We start from the raw sequence: 5,478 nt of genomic DNA on the forward strand, positions 1-5,478 counted from the left end.
AGTCACGTTAACCTAAGTAACGTGAACTCTAACATGGGAAGAAGGGTGTTTGGAGCGTTAGTGACAAAGGTAAGTGTCATTAATGCTCTCGAAGATTTGGCAAGCCTACGTTAAAGGTCACGTTAACCTAAGTAACGTGAACTCTAACGTAGGGAGAAAGGGGTACTCTAAACATTATTGGGAAAGGTAAACCCTTATAACGTTTGCGAAGAGCCAAGAGGCAACATTAGTGGTCACATTAGTGCCACTAACGTTGAAGTTAACGTGGACCATTTTGGGTTAGGAACGTTAGTGAAAAAGGTGATTGTCACTAACGTTCTCGACCCTATATTTTCACTTAACATTAACACCACTAACGCCCTAAGCTAAAGTCCATGCCTACTGCACACTTTCTCTGCAAGTGAAGCTGAGCCCACTAAAGATGATAACTGCTTCAACTCAAGATCCAAAGGCCCATATCCAAGACTTGAAGAGCCAACTAGAAGATCAGAAGAGTAGTATAAATAGGAGTAGTTTTGAACTAGAGAAAAAACTTTTGGGATTGGGAGAACTACTCTCTGTATAATTTTACTTTCTCTGTAACTTCTAGTTTTACTTTTCAGAATGCATTCTCCATCTTTGTTTTCTATTCCCAGAGCTATGAACAACTAAACCCCTTTCATTGGGTTAGAGAGCTCTGTTGTAATTTGATGGATCAATAATAATTTTCATTATTCTTCTTCTTTCTTTTCTCTTGATTTTACTAGAAAGCTTTCAATCTTCATCCAATTGGGTAGTTGTCATGGAAAAGAAGCTATTCGTACTTGGATCTCTTCAGAACCTTAGAAGAGGAATGAAGAGATCATGCTAGAAATGCTTTCTCATGTTGGACCAAATTGGGGTTTGGATGGATATAGTGACATATAATCCTACCAACACTTTGTTTTGGAAATACATGTGGTATAATCAGTGACCATACTTCATCTCTTCTCATGAGCAATTGGACCATGGAATTGGCTATTGATCAAGATTTGAGATATTGAATTACCAAGGAATTGGAGTTCAATCACTTAAGATTGCCAAGGAGATCAATGAATGCATTGATTGAGGAAGAGATGAAAATGAACTTGATCCGGAGAATGCAACATCTCCTAGGCCCAATGAATCCCCCATTTCTGATCTTACCCATTCTCTTTAATTTATGCAATTTACTTTCCTGCTAAATTCCCCATTCCCCATTTATCATTCTGTAATTTACTTTCTGCCAGTTACATTCAGCTCTTTATTTCCAGTATTTACATTTTCTGCTATTTACTTTCCCGCCATTAAATTTCCTGCAACTCTCACATTGAATTCTGCTTAGCTCAACTAGAACATTCCTCTAATTAAAGTTGATTGACCAATCAATCCTTGTGGGATTCGACCTCACTCTATTGTGTGTTTTTACTTGACGACAATTCGGTATACTTGCCGAGGGAAATTGTTGAGAGACAAGTTTCCGTGCATCAAGTTTATGGCGCCGTTGCCGGGGATTGATTTTGTATCAACAATGATTAAATTGGTGGATAACTAGATTGAGCATTTTTTTTTATTTTGTTTGATTTCATTTGAGTAATTCACTTTCAGTTTAGCTATTTTCTTCCTTTTCCCTACCCTTTTCTTAGTTGTTTACAATTCAGTTCACTAACCCACTAACTGTTTGATATATTGTATCACTCACACTAACAGCATTTCTAACAAGAATACTCTCTGCATCTACCCCCTTCTTGTGTTTGCCTTGTTGGTTGTATGACAGGTAGAAGAAGCAGGGCTTCAACTTCTTTTGATTCTGAACCTGAGAGGACCTTCCTTAGATTAAGGAGGGAAGCAAGAGGAAAGAGAGCAGTTGGTACAGAAGAAGAAGAGGAGTATTTTGAACCAGACATGGATGAGAATATAAAGAACCATCATGAAGAAGAGGCTCACAACCATGGCAGAGAAGGCCCAGTGCATCATGCTGGGCAAGAGAGAAGAGTTCTGGGATCTTACATCAATCCAAACCCAGGAAACTGTAGAAGTAGCATCCAAAAGCCAACCATATATGCCAATAACTTTGAACTTAAGCCACAGCTCATCACCCTTGTTTAGAACAACTGTTCATTCGGAGGGAGTGTCCAAGAAGACCCCAATCAACATCTAACCACCTTCCTGAGGTTCTGTGATACTGTGAAGTCTAATGGTGTTCATCCTGACACCTATAGACTGCTTCTATTCCCCTTCTCACTCAAGGACAAGGCATCTAAATGGCTGAAATCCTTCTCGAAGGAGAGCTTAACAACCTGGGAAGATGTAGTGAACAAATTCTTGGCGAGATTCTATCCTCCTCAAAGAATCAACAGGTTGAGAGCTGAGGTTCAAACTTTCAGGCAACAAGATGGTGAGACTTTATATGAAGCATGGGAAAGATTTAAAGACTTGACAAGAAGGTGCCCGCCAGATATGTTCAATGAATGGGTGCAGTTACACATTTTTTATGAATGTCTTTCTTATGAATCAAAGAAGGCAGTAGACAACTCATCCGGGGGATCTCTGAATAAGAGGAAGACCATTGAAGAAGCCATAGATGTCATTGATACTGTAGCTGAGAATGACTACTTCTATACTTCTGAAAGGGGCAACACTAGAGGAGTAATAGAGCTAAACAATGTAGATGCACTGCTAGCTCAAAACAAGATGATCACCAAGCAGCTGGCTGACCTTACCAAGAAGATGGGGAGGAGTCAAGCAACAGTAATCACCACCTCAATAGCAGCTCAAGAAGGAGTGAATGAAGAAGCAGAGGGTGATCAGAAACAAGCCAACTACATTGGAAATCCACCTAGGCAGAACCATGACCCATACTCCAAGACTTACAATCCTGGTTGGAGGAACCACCCAAACTTTGGGTGGGAAAATTAACAAGACCAAGGCCAAGATCAGAGACGCCACAACCCCAACAACAATGCAGCTCACCAACATTCCACACAGAGATCATATCAACACCCACCTAACAACACACCCCAACATCCATACCAAAGCCAAAATGGCCCTTATCATCACTCCAACTCCAACTCACCATCATCCGAGGACAGACTCTCAAGGATTGAGACCTTACTTGAAGTCATATGTAAGGAGGTCCAGGACAGTAAAGTGTTCCGAGAGGAAGTGCGGTCCAATATGCAGAATCAAGATGCTGCCATCAAGAAACTTGAGAAACAAATTGGCTACCTATTCAAGCAAATTCCCAGCCATAACCTGTGCAGCAATACTAACCCAAACCCAAGAGAGGAATGTCAGGCGAAAGGATTGATGGAAATTCCTAAGAATTCACAAGAGAAGAACTCAGACGAAAGGAAAGAGGAGTGAGTTGAAGTCCAAATCCCCATTCCCAATTCACAGCAAAAAGGAGAAATGCTGAAGCCAGACGTCCCAAAGGCTCCATACCCTCAGCAATTAAAGAAGAGGGGGGACGACAACCAGTTCTTAAGATTTTTGGAAATCATCAAGAAACTACAAATCAACATACCCTTTGCTGAAGCAATAGAGCAAATGCCGCTCTATGCCAAGTTTTTAAAGGAATTAACGACTAAGAAGAGAAGCTGGAAGAGCAATGAGACTGTGATACTCACCGAAGAATGTAGTGCCATCATTCAGCACAAACTAACCCAGAAATTGAAGGATCCTGGGAGTTTCCAGATCCCTTGTATTATAGGGGAAATCACAGTAGAGAAGGCTCTGTGTGACTTAGGAGCCAGCATAAATCTGATGTCAGTAGCTATGATGAGAAAAATGAGGATTGAGGAGGCTAAGCCAACAAAAATGGCCCTACAACTGGCAGACCGATCGTTCAAGTTTCCTCATGGCATAGTAGAAGATTTGCTGGTAAAGGTAGGAGATTTCATCTTCCCAGCAGACTTTGTAGTTCTGGACATGCAGGAGGAAGCCAAGACCTCCATCATCCTGGGAAGACCGTTCTTGGCCACTGCTGGAGCTGTCATTGACATTCAAAAAGGTGAACTCACCTTGAGATTACACAATGAAAAAATGACATTCAATGTATTCAAGGCCATGAGTTATCCACCAGAACCATTGGGAGAATGTATGAGGTTGGATTCACTGGAAGATGTAATACAGGAGATTTTTGAAGAGGAAGAACTTGAAGGGTTAACAGAGGAGGAATCAACATCTAGCGAAGAGGCTGCAACAGCAGAGATTCATATACAGGGTGCACCAAGGGAAGAGAATGAAAAGATAGAAGCACCTAAACTTGAACTCAAAGCACTGCCACCCACTCTCAAATATGCATACTTAGGAGAGAGTAAAAGTTACCCAGTAATCATAAACTCATCCCTTAGCCGAGATCAAGAGGATGAATTACTCCAAGTATTGCGAAAGCATAAGGATGCCATTGGATGGACCCTCGCTGACCTGAAAGGAATCAGTTCGGCTATATGCATGCATAAGATACTGTTGGAAGATGATGCCAAACCATCCATTCAACCCCAAAGGAGGCTGAATCCAGTCATGAAGGAAGTGGTACAGAAAGAAGTTATGAAGTTATGGCAAGGAGGGGTAATTTACCCGATCTCCGACAGCCCATGGGTCAGCCCCGAGCAAGTTGTCCCAAAAAAGGGAGGAATCACTGTAGTCCCTAATGAGAAGAACGAACTAATCCCTACAAGGACCGTCACAGGATGGCGGATGTGCATAGACTACAGAAAACTCAATGAAGCTACAAGAAAAGATCACTTCCCCCTTCCTTTCATGGATCAGATGCTGGAAAGACTTGTAGGACATGCATATTACTGTTTCCTCGATGGTTACTCAGGATATAACCAAATAGTGGTTGATCGTAGGGACCAAGAGAAAACCTCATTCACTTGCCCATATGGAGTGTTTGCCTACAGGCGCATGCCATTTGGGCTATGTAATGCACCTACAACTTTCCAACACTGCATGCTCTCCATTTTCTCAGATATGATAGAAAAATTCATTAAAGTCTTTATGGATGACTTTTCGGTATTCGGAGATTTCTTCCCTAATTGCCTAAATCACTTGGCCCTGGTATTAAAAAGATGTCAAGAGACCAACTTGGTCTTGAACTGGGAGAAATGTCGCTTTATGGTGATAGGGGGAATAGTTCTTGGCCATAAGGTTTCTAACAGAGGCATTGAGGTAGACAGAGCTAAGGTGGAACTCATTGAAAAATTACCCCCACCAAGTGATGTCAAGGCAATTAGGAGCTTTTTAGGGTATGCCGGCTTTTACAGAAGGTTTATTAAAGATTTTTCAAAGATAGCCAAGCCCTTAAGCAATCTCCTTGTATCTGATACACCATTTGTCTTTGATGAAAAATGCATGCTATCATTCGAAAACTTGAAAAAGAGGCTGTCCTCTGCCCCTATCATTTCCCCACCTAATTGGAACTTACCATTTGAACTGATGTGTGATGCATCTGATTTTGTAGTAGGGGTAGTGTTA

At 41.4% G+C, this 5,478-nt stretch overlaps 1 non-coding gene across 1 annotated transcript; it reads right to left on the reverse strand.

Annotated features, from left to right (window-relative positions):
• Nucleotides 1-2,355: 2,355 nt before the first annotated feature.
• Nucleotides 2,356-2,462, reverse strand: LOC112760773 (small nucleolar RNA R71). Its single transcript, XR_003181196.1, has one exon. It is a non-coding gene; the product is annotated as a small nucleolar RNA R71 (small nucleolar RNA).
• Nucleotides 2,463-5,478: the final 3,016 nt, after the last annotated feature.

This window comes from Arachis hypogaea, chromosome 16, assembly GCF_003086295.3.
Source record: "Arachis hypogaea cultivar Tifrunner chromosome 16, arahy.Tifrunner.gnm2.J5K5, whole genome shotgun sequence".
In the NCBI taxonomy this organism is placed as follows: domain Eukaryota; kingdom Viridiplantae; phylum Streptophyta; class Magnoliopsida; order Fabales; family Fabaceae; genus Arachis; species Arachis hypogaea.